Source organism: Magnolia sinica, chromosome 18, assembly GCF_029962835.1.
Source record: "Magnolia sinica isolate HGM2019 chromosome 18, MsV1, whole genome shotgun sequence".
NCBI lineage: Eukaryota > Viridiplantae > Streptophyta > Magnoliopsida > Magnoliales > Magnoliaceae > Magnolia > Magnolia sinica.
In genome coordinates, this window is record NC_080590.1 from 27238303 (window position 1) to 27256891 (window position 18589).

Sequence of the window (18589 nt, forward strand, 5' to 3'; positions counted from 1 at the left end):
TATGGGGTAGATCCAAACCTCAAGTGGACCACACCATAGAGAGCAGTGGGCACAATGACTCCCATGATCCTAAGGCCACCATAAATTTTATTTTCCATCCAACTTGTCCATAAGGTCATACAGACCTAAGGGAAAATACAAATGTAACCTTGATCCAAAACTTAAGTGGCCATCAAGAAGTTTTCAAGGGTAGGCGTCCTAGCCCTATTGCTTTCCATGGTGTGTTTCACTTTAGGTTTGGATCCGCCTCATTTTTTGGCTCATGCCCTCAAAAAATCCGGTAAATTTGATGGATAATTTGGATACACAAATACATCATGATAATGGGGCCCACATAACTCAGTGACATCAATTCATTAGGGAGGTCGGTGGTGTGTGGCACATCGATCGCACAATCTGCTTCTACTACAGGAAGCTGAATGGAGCCAACCATCATGTTTTTGAGAAATCTACTCTATCCATCCATTTTCCAAATCATATTACCATATGGGCTAAAAATGAGATATATCCAAAATTATTGTGGGCCACACGATGGGAAAAAAATAAAAATAAAAAAAATGAGTAGTAAAATGCCTATAGGTAAAACCTTCCTAAAGTCAGTAATGATTACATCATCGGTACCATTCATAAGGTCATTTCTAATGAGATGAACTGAAAACACAAAAATATTAGCTTAATTCAGAACTCTGTGGCCTATGAATGTTTCAACGGTGGACATTCAATCCTCACCGTTTTTTGTTGTCTGGCCGATGTAGGAAGTTCATGTGGTTGAAGCTATCTGGGGATGACAGAGATGCTGGTGAGAAATCCACTCCGTCCATCAGTTTCTCAGGCTCACAATACAATAAACAGAATCCAAAAACTTTGTGGGGGCCACACAACACCAACGGCGGGATTGAACGCAGACCATTGAAAACTTTGTGGGTGCCACATAAGTTTTGGGTTAGGATATTATTTGTGCCTACTTTTTAATCCAGTGATAATAACCCCTTGTGAACGGTTTGGATGGCATATAAACATTATGGTCGGCTGTAGAAAGGTGTAAACGGTGGTAGTTACCTTTCCCACTGTTCCTCTCGTGTGATACACCTGACTTTTGAATCTGGCTTATTTTTGGGCTCCTATTGTGAGCTTGTGGAACTGATGGACGGTTTAAATTTCTGAGGGGAGTATTGGTAGGCCCCGTATGGCTTCTGACCATTGGAACTTACCGTTAGCTACTCACGTGGGCACATGCGCAAGGGAATATGCATTGACTTGACCATTGACCAATGTACATGTGGGGCCTACCCACCTAGTGTTTTGTGCCAATCATCTCCATGGTGGGGCCCACCTGATGAGTGGTTTGGATCTTGAAAGTATTCCAAAAGATGCACACTTGACCGCATATAGGCAGTTCCTTTCGAGGAGAGTCCAGCCACTTTATCATATCAACCCAGAAATCAAGGTGGCCCATGCGATATTGAACCCGGATAACTCCATGTAAGATGTTTTACTTGTCATGGGGCCCATCTTGATACATGTATTGTATAGGGTTGCACACGGAACCGGTAGAACCAGTAAACTGGACGAGAATTGATCAGACCGCATGGTTTGATCTAGTTCTGAAGTGCATCAGTTCTGGTTCTTAAAATGAAAGAATTGGTTAGTTTGATTCGGTTTTTGATTTGGGGTTATGTAGGCTTGAACCGAACCGTGAACTGGAAGTGGAACTAGACCCTTGTCGATATATATTTAAATTTTATTATCTTTTTTTTAATATAAAGACTATACCATCTATTAAATTGATCACAACACAAATAAACATTGGCAACAAGGTCATTTTGGGAACACAAAAGGATCATAAAAACAAACTATGACATGATTTCTCTATGTGAATATTTTCAGGAGAGGAACTTGGGCTGGATTATAAAAATAAAAAATCATAAATCATACAATTGGGCTGAATTATAATAATAAACCTAGCAAGTCAGTTGGATTATAAAAAACCCAGAACCATAAAACAGAACTAGTTTTTATGGTCCAGTTCTAATTCGGTTATACCGTGCAAACGGTTGGGTCGAAGTTCTAGTTTTCCTCAAACTGTTTGGGAGCGACTGAACCGTGTGCACCCTTAGTTGTATATCCATGCCATCCATCAGTTTCAACAGCTAATTTTAGGGACCATGCATAGTTCTCAAAATGAAGCCGATCTAAATCTCAATTGGAACACACCATAGGAAAGAGTAGTCATTGAATGCCCACTGTTTATTTGCCATCCAACCTGGTGATAAGGAAAAACAGATATGGATGAAGTGCAAATATCAGCTTGATTCAAAACTTTCGTGGCCCACAAAAAGTTTGTAATGGTAAATCACCACTGTTTCCTATGTGGTCCACCTGAGATTTAGATCTGCTTCATTCATGTAACCATGCTCTGTTTATTTAGTGGGCCAAAAATTCAAGAGGCATGACAAGTGTAACCGGAATCTAGGCCCATTTTGGGTCTACTTTTGCAATCTTGACCATTGATCAATAGTCACTGGATCCAGTTCGTTGAAGGTTTGAGCAAAATCGAGTAGGTGGCCCCCATTAACTAGAGTCCAAATGTGTTAATATAGACGAATTTGCATTTTAACAAGCAATGGTCGGGTGGGGCTGCCTATGATCAACCATGACTATTGCGTTGGATGGGCCACTGCTGGTCCAAAAATCGTCCTAATTGGATGATCCTAGCCATCCAATTAAGCGGCCAGGGAATGGACGTTAAGATCAAAAAAGAATCCGTGGATTGGATAAGGCCGTACGTGATCATTTTAGTTAGCAGGGTTTTGTACGGCCATGTGCGTCCTTGGTTGATCCCACCCATCCAATGGTCATTGAAGATCATAGGTGGGTCCCACAGCAGATCTATTTGCTACCTGCTATGATACGAAATTTTTTACAGGATAAACTCTCTTATTTTAATAAAGAGATATGCTCTAGTGCTCTCAGAGCACTATAAGTTATAGTGCTCCTAGTTGCATCAGTTCACTTGGACTGTCCATTTGAATGATCCAAACCGTCCATTAGATCCAGAGCACATATCGTTGACTACAATTCAAAATTTGTACTAATCGAGTGATCCAATTGATCATTGGTTTGGCATTATTTTCTACTTGAATGCACGGATAGGATGTTTATATTTGTCTAATAAGAGTGATTCTTTACAAACGTATGCAATCTATGATATACCCTAACAAACAGATAAATCAAGTTGCTGATTTGATATATTTTTATGTAAACGGTCTTGACCATCCATATGAAAGCCCACTGATCAAATGGTTCACATATGCCAAAGTGGTTTGATGTTGTCTCCCATTATATGTGAGGTGAACTTAATATACTGTCAAGGTCGAAGGATCTGATTATCCATGTGTGGTGGAACTAGGAGAGATCTAAAGCATCTCTCTTTAATAGATGTTGAATTTAGATTCTCTCCTCGCCACAAACAGGCAATTGTTATTTTGCTGCATCATGATCAGTGCACGTCATCACTGACATTGTCAACGGCTGCATTAAATGTAATGTCTGATGATGTGGCCCAGCTAGATCGCAACAAACAGAAATTTTCTGTTTGCGATGAATAAATGATCTGAATTCATAAATATTATAAGTAAGAATCCAGATCATCTGCATGCCACAGAGCAGAAAAATCCTGCTTGTTGCAATCTAATTAAGCCATGTCATCATATACTGCATTTAATGTAGTAGTGCAGGCAACGTCAGTGATGATGTGGTTCAATCATGTTGCAGTAAAACAGAAATTTCTTGTTATGCCGGGTAGAGGACCCGGATTCTACAGGTAAAAGTTCATAAATAAAGAGAAAATATTTTATAGAGAAAAGATTTTGTATGCACAGGGAACACTGAAATTCGATGCAAACATCCCCATGTTCCAACAATTATAGGCGGGAATCTCTGCTCATTTCAAAATTGGTATTTGACAGCTCACTTCAAAATGCTTCCCAAATTCCCGCCAACCTTTTCTTAGCAGAGAGAGGTCCTTCTGGTGGGCCTACAATTGAGTTTTGGAAGCCCTTTCTTTGAAGTGATGTATGGGATTGTTTTGGGCCTTGCTTCAAGCTTTAGTAGAAAATTTTGTAAAACATGGTGCATATAACAATGGTCCTATATTACAAGTCCAAGCCCATTCCATGTGGTGCTGAGAATGAGTCATAGTGACTTATGGTTAAAAGACTTGACAACTTCGAACCGTTCTGATTGCTTTATGAAAAACAACCTTTTCAATTTTCCGTGTAGAAGTAAAATCTCCACATCCATTCATTACAGCTTGTAACAAACCGTCCAACCAGTACAGTGTCCTGGGGTGTCCACGTAGAATTTTTCGCAGGACCGATCACTTAAACCATGTGCGGTGAGGTACCACAAGCAAATCAACCTAAGATTATCCCATTAAAATAAGCCGGTCGGGATATGACAGGACCCGGTGCGGGCCGTCTAGCCAGATGGCTCATTTGCCCTTATCGACAGCCTGTGTGGGCTACACCGTGACATAGGAAGGTTAGAAAATTCTAAAAATAAAGGGGACCATAAATCTCACTGGGTTTGTGGACCATCGCGGACCACAGACCTAGCGGACACCCAGAAGTGGGATCTAGCACTAACTAAATGCACCCCACCAATGCCAGGACCGAAATCTGGCGCTTTCAAATGAAACCGAGATACCAGGCCATCCAACCGTCGAATCTCTTCCATATTTACGGTGGAGGTCTAATGAATTTTCCTACACCCGTCCACCAACTTTGGGACCCGATCGTGGAACGGTGACCATCGATCACAAATCAAACCCGTACAACCAATCCCCAGATCCGATCGTCCCCAAATTTTGCATGGCCCTTCATCGGGCCATGAATCATCTATCCTAGAAATTTCATAGCCAGAGGACCACCAGAACCACTCCAATCACCAGAATGGACCCCTAAAGGTCGTTTAAAGGTTAGAACCGTTAACTCAAACCCCACAACCGTCCATCCGTTTGTTCCCAAATTTTACACGGGCCCTAATCGGGCCACAGGGCGCTTACCCACTAAATTTGGTAGCCAAAGGAGTATTAAGGCCACACCAACCCCAAAAGTGAGTCCTAGTAGGCTATTTTGGAAATTTGAGGAAACTTAAGGCCAAAGGGCCCAAGTCTAGGGAATAAACCCTAGCTCCCATAACACTCTCTCAATTCCTACAACCACCAAGGGAGAAAGAGAGTAAAGGAGAGTGAAGGGAAGAAAAAGAGAAAGGGAGGGAGATTCAAGGTGAACCCTAGATCGAGGAGGGGACTAAGGTAGCCGATCTTGCATCTCCTTATCCTTCTTCCAAAGGGAAAACCCAACACTACAACCTTAAGAATCGTCCGTTGATTGTCTAGGTAAGATCCTTCATCCTTTTTGCTTGAAACCCTTGTGTAGAGGAGAGGCTTACATGGGATTCTAACATACAAATGTATGCTTTAGGGATTTCGGCGATTCAATCCCAAAATCCCCGCTCCTAGGTCGTTCATAAGCCTCCAACGAATTCGAAGGTGCGGACTATTGTTCTTAGGTGGCCTAGCACTAATTCTAATACGAGTTTAATGATTGTGAATACTTGGATGCTATATTTGAAAAGTTTAGAGGAACCTTAGAAATTGTATAAGTTTGCATGCCTAGTTCTTAAATTGGTATGGATCTTGCCTCTTGCATGATATTATGTATAGATGATAGCTTGCTCATGGGTGTAGATTCTTTTCTCTCATATTTGTGCTTTATTGGGTGAATAATTTACTACCATTGTGCTCATGATTTCTTTAGTTGGAGGAAGTGCTCAACTTTCTCACAAACCCACACACTCACATGCACCTTGTTTCTTGAAAATGTTTACTTGCTTGGTAGAAGTATTCGTTTGTATGGTTGAGATGCATGAGAATATGATATTATTATGTCAATTGATAATTTAGATAGTTGGCATGTTATAGATCACCTTTATTCTAATGGGTTGGTCTGGAACATGATGAGAAACGGTAGTCTCATCGGTAGGACTATGCTATGGCTAGACCTGTGGGTTTGGGCGGGTGTGTTCGGGTGGCTGTAGTTAGAGCTGTTCACGAGTCAAGCTAGCTCGAATAACTCGCTCGACTCGGCTCGAGTTAGCTCGGATTGACTCGGCTTGAATGGCTGAGTCGGGGCCGAGTCAAGCTAAAATATTGTAGCTCGATTTGAGTTCGAGTCAAGTTCGACCATGGGCCATTTTACCTCGACTCGAACTCGACTCGACTCGACTCGAAACTCGAACTCGAGCTCGACTCGGCTCGTTAGAAATAGGTTTCTATATATTGTTAAATATTATATATATAATGGTAAAAACTAAAAACTAAAAACCCTACCCCACGTCCCCACCCCACCTGCACGATTGCCTCCCTTTTCTTCTCTTTCTCCGTCTCTACCCCACGGTCCCCACCCATCCCGCTGCCCCTGTTCGCCGCACGCCCGCCCGACCAACATCACAAGGTGAGTTCTTCTTCTTCTTTTTTCGTCTTTTTTGATTCCGTTGGAGAATGGGGTCCACCTGATGAGTGGCTTGGATTTTGAATCGGGTTCATGATGGCCCGCCTGATGCCCCACCTGATGAGTGGATGGATTAGATGTCTCATGTATCTGCCTGTAGCGTGGGTCCAAGAATACCTATAATTGTAGGAGGGTTGGAAGTGGAGAGGATGGACGGAACTGGGGTTGCAGGTTTTGTTCAGAGGAGGGATACGGTCATACGGATAGGCTACTCATCTTGACAGCAGCCTCTGGTGGTCGGTGCTTTATGGGCCCCACCATGATGTATATGCTCCATCCATTCCGTTCATCCATTTTTAAAAATCATTTTACGTCTTTCTCCTAAAAAATAGAGGGATATAAATCTCAAGTGGGCCACACCACAGGAAAACAACAATGATTGGACATCCATCATTTAAATCCTCCTAAGGCCCACTGTACTGTTTATTTGACATCCAATCTGTTGATTAGGTCATAAAGACCCAGATGAAGGGAAAAACCAAAGATCAACTTTATCCAATACTTTTATTGCCACCAAAAAGTTTTTAATGGTCGAAGTTCATTCAACACTATTTCCTGTAATGTGGTCCACTTGAGACCGGGATATATCTCTTTTTTTGAGTATTAGCATAAATTGATGTAGAAAAATAGATGGACGGAATGGATGAAACACTTACATCATGATGGGGCCCACAAAGCACCGACTATGAGTAGCCAATCCATTCAAGAGAATAGATAGAAATCTGCCAAAAGGAGCTCTGGCAACGTCAATTCAAGGCATGGGCTGTGAAGCCCTCCTTGGAGTATGCGCTGGAGCAATGGATTCATGCACTCCGGCGTTGGATTTGGTGTGCATAGTGGTTGGTGCTATGTGGGCCCACCATGATATATGTGTTTTATCTATGCCATCAATCCATTTTGAAATATAATTTTAGGGCTTGAACAAAAAATTGAGGTAGATATAAATCTCAAGTGGACCACACCATGGGAAAACAGTAGTGATTAAATTACACCATTAAAAATCTCGTAGGGCCAACTGTTATTGTTATTTGACATCTAACCCATTGATTAGGTAATAAAGACTTGGAGGAAGGGAAAAAATATTTATCAGCTTGATCCAAAACTTTTGTGGATCCTAAAAAGTTTTTAACGGTGGGCGTTCAATCAACACCGTGCGGTTCTTTATATTTGGATCAAACTCATTTTTGGGCTCATATCATAAAATGATATGAAAGAATGGGTGGACGGCATGGATAAAACACATACATTATGGTGGGGCCCACAGTGCTTGGGCTGACCTACCATTATATATAATGGCGACCACATAATGCCATTTAAAAGGTTTAGGACGTCATAAACCGTATGCTAGATGGTATGTTACCATGCCATTGCCATCGTTTACAGCCATGGAGACATGGCCATATGAGATGACCATCATCCAAACAGTTGAGTTTTTTATAAACTAGAAATATAAGCCATGAAGAAATTCTTCTTGAATCACTCTCTATGAGTAGAGAAGGTAGTTACCATACACAACACAAACTCTTCTTTGGAACTCCATATATATCATCTTAACAGAATCGTGCCAATAAACCTTTCCTAACCGGATTTTCAGTAAACAAGAATCTGGAATGTGGTTACTTTAGGACCCTCTCCTATATTGGCTTTGAGATTTTGATCTCCAGAATTGGCCACAGCTGCTGGAGCTTTGTTGCTGATTATTTCTAAAGGGCTTATAAATAATGTTAACTGTCCATCAAATGGATTCTACAATTTAATTTATTTAATTTGAGTCAATATATTCCAAAAATATATCATTTTTAAGTGACTGCATATCAAGCGTCATAGGCAGGCAAGCAGAGTATCAATTAATTTCCCATCTCTCTCTCCGTTTACATTGGTATACAAATAATTCAAATGAAACCATTCAAATATTGGGTACCGGATTTTATGTATCATGAACTGAAAACTGAGATTATTAGATAATATAACAAGTGTTCAAGAATCAAAGGCCAGGATTGTTCAACTAATCTGATTTTTGGATGGTAACTCAATGAGGGTGGATCCCATGGGAAAAAACTAAATGCAGGTGATGATTTCTCTTTCATCCACGACGACGTACACTTACGTTGATCTACGGTGCCCAAATCACGGCCCCCAATAGCCACACTGATAAAATGGTCTTGATTATCTAAGTATGGCCAGCAAATGGAAAATTAAAAAGGTGATCATCTATGGTCCAAACCTTATAGGTAAGGCCGTATCCTAAGTGAGCTGTTTTAGATGGTCATGATTGACATACATGCATGCCACTTGTTTGGTTAATAAGTCATCAATATTTAGACAATTGTATAAAAAGTACATGGGAAGGCAACTATGTTGGCAGTAATTGACTTAATTAGAATTACTGGCTGTAAGATATCATAAAAATACAATAATTACAAATTACAATCTCTCTTTGATTTACAAAAAAAAAAAAAAAAAAGTAACTTGACTAACCATTTTTATATTTGAATATAAGTGGTAAGATCTTAATAATAATATTTTTACATTACTAAAATATTAAATTAATAGAAAAAATATTATACAAATTATTTTTTTTCCATACAATACAATATAAAATTGTGTTATGTATGTATCTTGGTAAATTTATTTATTAGGAGATTATTTGAGACACTTGTGTCTTACAGTTTATGGAGGGGCTCGATATTATTTGTATTATATATTTATATATACATAAAAATGTCATTGACTGATTTCTTCAACCTATAAAATCCATGATCTTACCCTACTCTTATTAACTTTTGATTTTTAGATGACTACTGAAGAAAACCCAAGTACTCCTGGCCCTGATGCGTCAATCAATTCTTCTTTTTCCGTGGATGAAGAAAAATTAGAAAACAAAGTTGAAACAGTTTCAGGTTCTATGAAAGGAAAAAAAAGATCGATAATATGGGAATCTTTTGATGAGATCACGCAACCAGATGGTTCTATCAAGATTAGATGCAAGTTTTGTAAGACTCTTTATAGCAAGCATTCTGGTTCTTCTACAACTCACTATCAGAGGCATCTAGATAAATGTGTGAAGAAACCAAGAACATCGAAGGGTGGAGTCCAGCAACTACTTTCATTTAATATTTCTTAAGATGACGACTCTAAAGCTGTACTCTCAACGTATAAGTATGACCCGGATAAATTGAATGAGTGGTTTGCGAGGTTAGTGATAGTCAATGAGAAACCATTCAGCATGGTAGAAAGCAAAGTTTTTATGGAATTTTGTAAATTTCTAAATCCCAGATGTGAGAAGGCCTCTCGATATACTGTGAAAAGAGAGTGCATGAAGATGTATGCCATTGAGAAAGCTAACTTGAAAGCTCTCCTGGAATCCGTATCCAGAATAAGTTTGACATCTGATATGTGGACGGCCTCAAATCAGAGAAAGGGATATATGTCATTGACTGCACACTTCGTTGATGCGGATTGGAAACTACAAAAGAAGATTTTAAACTTCCGTCATGTTCCTCCTCATATCGGTGTGGTACTGTCCGATTGCATTTACAACCGTCTTGTTGAGTGGGGTATTGAAAAGAAAATTTCTTCAATTACTTTAGATAATGCCTCGTCCAACGATACGTTGATTTCTTTCTTACGTACTCAGTTCAAGGCTGCTGGAAATTTATTCTTCGAAGGTAAAATATTTCAAGTTAGATGTTGTGCTCACATACTCAACTTGATCGTGCAAGAAGGGCTGAAAGCAATTGATTCGACGATTGCAAACATACGAGATAACATTAAATATATAAGGGGGTCACCTTCAAGAATGAGTACGTGGAATGATATAATCCAACGTTTGGATTTGAAATCTAAACAGCAGTTGAAGTTAGATGTCTGCACTCGCTGGAATTCCACTTATGAAATGTTGGATACGGCTTTACAATTTAAAGTTGCATTCCCTGAACTTGCGGCACGTGATAAAATGTATGCATATGTGCCAAGTGATGAAGACTGGAAGAAAGCTGAAGATGTTCATAGGTTTCTCAAAGTTTTTTACAACTGCACGAAGATTTTTTCAGGAAATAAGTATCCCACGGCAAATTTATTTCTTCCTGAAATTATTTTCATTATGAATGCGCTTAAAAAATGTGCTGCTGATGGTCTGAAATTTTTAAAAGCGATGGCTCTAGGAATGCAGATGAAATTTGATAAGTATTGGGCTGAATGCCACTTGTTAATGGCCATTGCAGTTGTCCTGGATCCACGATGCAAGATGGCAATGGTTAGATTTGTTTTCAGATCGCTTTATTCCAGTTCCGAAAGAGTTTCAGCAGAGACCGCCATTATTAATGCTGCAATTGAAGAGCTGTTCGCATCATATGTTGATAATTCGGCCGATCCATCAAGTGCAATAGGTACTTCTCAAACTGCGGATAGTTCTTCTACTGTGGGCGAGCGACTTCATGACTTTATGTCTTTTTTAGACGAAGAAGAAACGGATACGCAAAAAACTGAATCCGAAGTGGACAAGTATTTAAAGGAACAAGTCATAAGGATAAAAGATAATGATTTTGATTTTTTACAATGGTGGAAGTCGGGAGCTCGTGAATACCCTAGACTTTCGATAATGGCACGAGACATTTTATCAATTCCAATTTCAACTGTGGCATCAGAATGAACTTTTAGCACCGGGAGCAAGGTAATTAACAAGTATCGAAGCTCACTCGCCTCGAATACAGTTGAAGCACTGATATGTACGCAAGATTGGTTGCATCCAGTTTGGGGTGGTAACACTTTTGATGCTGAAGAGTATGAAGAGGAGAATGAAATTGAAAATGCGGGCCAGAATGCTTGAAGGAATAAAAGCTTTGAAATTTTTCATGAACGGATCTAACAATTTTTTATATATTTTAACTATTTTAAATTGATGTTGATTTTGATTGTTGAGGACAAATTATATTTTTTGTGGTATGATATTAATAGTATTTAAAGGTTATCATTTATGTCTTAGTAATGTGGCATTTAATTTGTATTTTTTAGCAAAAATTTTAATAACTTAACCTATGATGAATGATATGAACAAGCTTGAGCTCGACTCGAGGTAAACTCGACTCGACTCGAACCACTAGCTCGACTCGAACTCGACTCGACAGCTTTGGCAAACAAGCCAAGCTTCAATGTTGAGCTCGAGGCCGAGCTCGAGCTCGAGCTCGAACTCGAGTACACCATGGACAAGCCAAGCCAAGCTTGGCCTAACTCGACTCGACTCGACTCGATGCCCACCTCTAGCTGTAGTTCGACTACATGAGTCCTTTGTGCCCGATGTCACTCGTCTCACGCTCGCCTGACTCGTGCGATTTAGCCTACTGCCTGACCAACCTTGATTGCTAACCCTGTTTGCTCACCTATGTATAGAACCTGAAATACCCTACAACCGTGGCAGCCCATCAATAACCTGCTTATAATTGGTCCACAGCCTCGTGAGCCGGGCATAGTGGAATGAAACACTGTGTCCGAGCTGTCAGCCTATGTTAGGGTACCTCGCCTCCCCGTAGTCATCGCGAGCGATCCCTTTCTCACGGCACTCCTCATGTGCTTGAAATCGAGGATGAGGAACCCGACGGGATCACGGACTGCGGGATCTCGGTCTCACGCATTGGGGGGTCTTAGCCTCGCAACCCGTTTAGGGCATTGATACGTGGGGTATACCAGATTTCCAAATCTACTGGATGAATGGACCTAACTAATAACACGGATAACACGATCGCATTGCATCGCACTTGTTAGGGTGGCGACTCGGTAGTCGAGGTCGCACTGAGGGAGTGTTGTCATTGGCGATCGTTAGATGGTGTCGTTCGAGGGAGTGTTGTGGTGAGGGCATGCATCATATCATGCTGCATACATGCGCATTAATAAGATTACTTAGACGTATGTGATTGTCTGCTTTTCATTATGACCGTATTATAATTGATGCCTGTGATAACTTGAGACTAATAGTACCCACTGAGTTGATCACTCACTCCCACTTTGGGACGGTGTTTTAAAACACCAACCAGACCCGTTTATAGATGCAGGTGGTACAGGGGCAGAGGAGCCTGGTGAGGCGAGCTTCGACGAGGAGGACGAGTTATCCTACTTTCAGTTGATGGAGGGCTCACCGCTAGCTTGAGAGGCGGGATTGAATCGCTGAGCAGGGAGCTCAGTCTTATTATTTTGGGCTTGCTATTCTTTTAAAATTTTGTTGGATAGCGTCATATGCGCCCCTTTCATTTTTGGTCATGTACATGAATATATGTTATTTTTTCGCTCATTTCAATAGACTGTCGTGGTTATGTTTCATGCTCTAGGAACCTTCAGGTTGCGCAACTAAACCTGATTAAATGCATTAATAAAATCGGTTAATAGTGACCCTTGGGAACTCGGGAGTCGAGCGTATGCACGACCCCCGAATTTCAGGGTGTTACACAACTCAAGATCATATTGGGCAATCAGTGCCAATACGAATCTGATAGACACCCGCTACACCGTCGGCACGAATATCTTTGAGAAGTTGATCCATTCTCTTTGAGCATAACCCTTCGCTATCAATCTCACTCTGTATCTGTGTTATATCCTTCTAAAGATCCACTTGCATCCAATCGCTTTTCGGTCTACTAGAAGCTCCACCAGCTCTTATGTATCGATCTGATACAATGAGTTCATCACATCGTCTAGAGTCGCCTTCTACTTCTCAGCGCCAGGCTTACCAAGAGTCATCTAAATAGTAGACGGATCCCTCTCGTCTGTAACAAGAGCGTATGTAATATTGGAGTCGTCCATGTACCTCTCCGGTAACGTGCAATTATGCGGTGTGATTTTTCTCACAGGTGGCTGCTCCACCTACTCCGTATTTCTATCTACGCAGCTTAGGTTTCATGCCCTGCCCACTCATGTGGCCATGTTCAGCATGTCACATATGTGCAGAGGTAGAATCCACTACAGCTCAACCTGTTGAAGTGCTCCAGATCAACCTATAAAGGTTATTGAGTCGTTGTGCTTTCATGATTACCAGTGCCCCCTTAAATAATTTAAGGACACCTTCAAATCTAGTGAACTTGCAGCCCTGCCTTAAGTGCACCGAGAGAAATCAAACTATTCTTCATGTTGAGAACGTGCCTCATCTCAGTCAGGGTATGCTCTGTCCCATCAAATATCTTGATGCGCACCATACCAATAGCCACAACATTAAAGGAAATGCCATTGCACATAAACACTTATCCACCATCGCACTCTCTGTAGCTAGTGAACTAATTATGATAAGAAATCATGTGATAAGATGTCCTTGTGTCTAGAATCCACTCATCCCTATGATCATAATATAAGTGTCCGATTGTAGACACAAACAATACATCACCTTCACATCCATTCGAATATTCTTTGGACATGGCAACGTTGGCCTCCCTGTACGAAGCCTCAGAGTCTTCTCTCTTAGATTTAGGATTTGTATAATCCTTCTTCATGCGTCCTCCCATCCCACAATTCCAGCACTTTAACTTACCTTTGGCCTTGCTTATAGACTTAGATATTGACCTTGAAGATCTTGTACCTTGCTCAGAATTTCTACCCATCATAATCAGTGCATCTGAATAGGCCTTTATGGTATCGTTTATCGCTCTCATGGCCTTACCCTGAAGGGATGAGATAATGGTGGCCACACTTAGGGACGAATTCTCGGTGCACAATGAGTCCCTGAATTGCTCATATGAGGCCGGCAAAGAGTTTAACAAAATATATACCTGGTCATCATCTTTGATCACTTCCTCCATGTCCAGTAACTTACAAATTAACTTGTTAAAATTATTAATGTGGGCCTCCACATCTCCACCTTCTATCATCTTGAAATTGAACAACTTCAGCTTCAAGTGTAAGCGATTTTCAAGGGACTTTTTGGCATAAAAGTCCTCTAACTTCGCTCATAAACTCACTGCGATTTTCTCTTTTAAAACATTGTAGAGAACCTCATCGGTGAGACAAATGAATAAAGGATAAGGCATTTTTATCAAGGGTATTTCAATCATCGTCACTCATAGACGGTCATCGCTCCTCAGGAGCCCCATCTTCGTCTTGCTTAGTTAATAGGCTAATCATCTTAACCTTCCATAACTCAAAATTATTTTTGCTTGAGTATTTCTCAATATCATACTTAGTGTTTCCCATTAATACTAATCCCTTAGATTCAAACTTATGCCCCAAGGTTCGCTCTAATACCACTTGTTGGGGGAACCGAGAAAGCACACAGAGATGAATATAGGATAACAATCCAATAGCACCAAGCAAATACAAAGAGAACACAGGGATTTTAATGTGGAAAAACCCTTTTGGGAAAAAACCACGGCACGAAACGACAGATGATCACTATGAAAGAAAAAATTATAAAGAGAGAAAGCTTACCCAATTTGAACAACCTCGAATCTCACCCTTACTATACCCCTTTGAAACCCTAGGACGATTTAGAAACCCTTAGAATACTTACCAATCCTGTTTACACCCATATATATAACTTTGGAAAGAATTCCAAACAAAATCGAAAACAAATCCCGCAAATTCGTAGTTTTGTGTAAAATTTGCGCAGAATCTTTCGATGTCATCGAAGCCTTGTCGATGCCATCAAACTAATCTTGTCAATGGTATCGAACTAACATCTCAACTGTCTAGAAACAAAACATGATTTTTTAAAAATTTTTGATGGCATCGAATACTCATCGATGGCATCAAAAAAGTGCCCAGTTAGTCAAGCGATCAATTGAAGAAAATTCAGAAAACATCGATGGGTTCGAGAACTGTTCGATGCCATTGAAGGTGACATTGAACAGATTGTCGATTGCATCGACAGATCCAATAACAAACTTGATTTAAGACATCTATTACAACACCCAATTTTAGATTAAATTGCAACATTAACAAACCAATCTATACACTAATGATGGAAATCATAAAGAAAATAACCATAGACCAAATGATCATACCTGATTAGGAAGCCATTCATGTGTGCACTAGAAATTGCTTGGATGTTCCGCACTTTACACGCCTTACGAAACCCTACACCCCGAACACATAAGGTTTTAAAAGTGTTTTTAATTGTTGAACCTTTTTTTACCATTAAAATTATTTTAATTGCGATTAATGATAATCTAATGATCTAGATATGAGAGTCCACCACTTAATCTGCATAAGTATTACATCTTTAGTTGATTCTCATACTTAATGGAAGTGTGTGTGTGTGTGTGTGTGTGTGTGTGTGTGTGGAATAAGGTAGGATCAAATGTAGTAGGGCATATGGAAGACTACATGGTGGTAGAATATTATAATGGGGTCTACCTAAAATCTTTAGCTCTCCGCAGCGTCACTAATTAGATAAAAAGAAGTGAGAAGAAGAGTGAAAGAATACCCTCTCTCCCTCCCTCCCTCATCCATCATCGTTAATGCGCGTGAGCTCCACCTACTTGGATAGTGTGAGTGAGTCACTCTTAGCCCCAACCAATGGCTAGCATGTTTGATTCTCACCTCTCCTTTACCTAAGATAGATTTAAGAAATTCTAGTTTAGAAGATTGACTACATTAGAATCAACAAGTTCATTGACACTTTTCGATAGGTAAAATGTACTATTAGGATTCATGATTTAAAAAAAAAAAAGAAAATCTTTCATAGAAACTTGGATTTATCTAAATAAGAATCCATAAGGTTTAATCACATAATTCAGACTCTTGAAAATTTTTAATTTTTTCTTTTTTCAAAAAACATTAACAATAACTAGGATGTCACCAAAAGTGGAGATCTAATTTTTACTTATAATCTTTGATCGAATCCTGACATATGATTGATTGGTCCTTGATTGCAAGGACACTGACAATTTATGAAAGGAAAAATGTAATTTTGGCATTCAGATGTCTTAGTTTAAGCTTTAGGTCGGTTCAGATTGGATTGGTAGTAATATATGATGCAGTGCCTATGGTATGTACGTACTAAGTATATGAGTAATATAAGATGCATGACTGACTTGAATTAAATTGCAAAGTTTAATTTAACTAAACAAAAAAAATTTTAAAAAAATTAAAAAAAAAGAAGCAACATAAGGTTCCAATTTCAATTTTAACATCTTCATTTTATTTTTACACATTTGGCACATGCATGGACGAAGCATGTGCAATGCTTTAGATTTTTTATTTTTTATTTTTTTTCTCTCTCTCTCTCTCACATGCTCTAGATTTTTTATTTTTTCTTTCTCTCTCTCTCTCTCTCTAAATAATTTATCTCTCTCTCTTTTTAAATAATTTATATGGACCAAGCTAATTAGGATAGTTTAGAGGATTTTGGACTGGGATTGGGCAGCATGAAGCCGGCCAAGCCGTTATCGGCCCTACCCAAAAATCATCATTGCCCAGAAATATCCGTTGTTGAAACATTAATAGGAAAAATCACAATTCTAGAAGAAAATTCAGGAAGAATTTTTTTCAAAATGGATGGTGTTTAAAAGTAAGTATGCTAACAGTAAGTTTTGGCCACATGCTTTGAGATCATCATAATTTTTAATGTGATGATCCTCACTCAAACGCTTAAAAGCGACAAATCTAAATAGTTTCTTGAATAATTGCGTGAATCAACAGTTAGATCCACACTAAATCAAAAGATTTGATTGATTGGAATACAATGATGTGAAAAACGGACGTAATCACTGTCCGCTCAAATAGTTGTGGCCCACCTGCTCTAATATATTAGCAAATGCTGGGCAGATCATTCTAGTCTATCCCACCATGATATGGAATTCAAGCATGCTAAAAGCCTTCAATCATACACGTCTGCTAATTATCTTTTTAAGGATTACTGCCTATTTATTATAGTATTCATGTAAGTGTAAAAAATAGTTTTCATGAGCCGCTTCTGTTAGATTCCTCTAAAGATTGTTGGATTAAGTATATTATTTCTTGCTAATGAAGAACTGCCATTCAAACAAGAATGAATTTCCTAGAAAATATCATCGGTATAGAAATCTAACCTTCGTTTCTTTAGATTCTCTGATATCTGACGTAGAAAGACTGATAGAGAAACAGAGATTTGAAGAAGAAGAAGAGATTTGAAGTAGAAGGGTTGAATGTTGAAAGGAGAGATGATGATGTGTATTTAAACGGGTATGCAATAGCTACACGCGGGAGGAGTTCCCCAATCCAAGGGAGTGTATTGGGTGAGACCCCGGACTCACCCAAGACAGTGCGACCCTTACCGTGGGGCCCACCTTAATTTATGTTATCCGTATCCATACCGTCCATCCGTTTTTTCAGATTTTTTTAAAGGGTATTATTCCAAAATAATGAAGCAGATCCAATTATCAGGTGGACCATACCATAGAAAACAGTAGTGATTGACTATTAATGGGGCACCAAAGTTTTATATCAAGTTGGTATTTATTTTTTCCTTTGATGAAGGCTTATACGACCTAATAAGAAGATTGGATGGTAAATAAACGGTACCAAACATTAAGGTTTGCCCTAAGAAGTTTTTAATGGTAGGATGTTCAATCACCACAGTTTCCAATGGTATGGTCAACCTGATAATTGGGTCTGCTTCATTTTTGGGACACTGCCCTAAAATGATGTCGAAAAACGGATGGACAACGTGGATACGGAATAAATACATCAAGCTGCGCCCCACGGTAAGGGCCGCACCATCTTGTGGTGAGTCCGGGTCTCACCTAATCTGCTCCAGTAATTCAAAGTTCTGTGGGGCCACTGAGATGTGGGTCTGAAATCCGTTCCGTCCATCTGTTTAGCCAGTCATGTTAGAATGTAAGGATTGCGTGGAGTGCCACATCACTAAGTTACCTGGGCACTACTATGATGTATGTGTTTATCCACACCGTTCATCCATTTTAGGGCATGGGCGAAAACAAGGCAAAACCAAAGCTCCAGTGGACCACACAACATAAAGATGCTCACCGTTGAAACCTTCCTAAGGTCTGATATTTATTTGTCATCCAACGTGCTCATTAGGTCAAACGGAACTGGAC

The 18589-nt window shown here is 39.7% G+C and overlaps 1 protein-coding gene across 2 annotated transcripts in view; it reads right to left on the bottom strand.

Moving 5' to 3' along the window:
• Positions 1 to 17666, bottom strand: part of LOC131233032 (heavy metal-associated isoprenylated plant protein 39-like) — a 28006-nt gene extending 10340 nt beyond the window's left edge. Inside the window, exon 1 of one of the 2 annotated variants that reach the window (XM_058229596.1) lies at positions 17613 to 17666. The gene's annotated coding sequence lies outside the window, so the exon portion shown is untranslated. Of the gene's footprint in view, positions 1 to 17581 lie in introns of both variants that reach the window. The other variant, XM_058229597.1, reaches the window with a different exon arrangement.
• Positions 17667 to 18589: the final 923 nt, after the last annotated feature.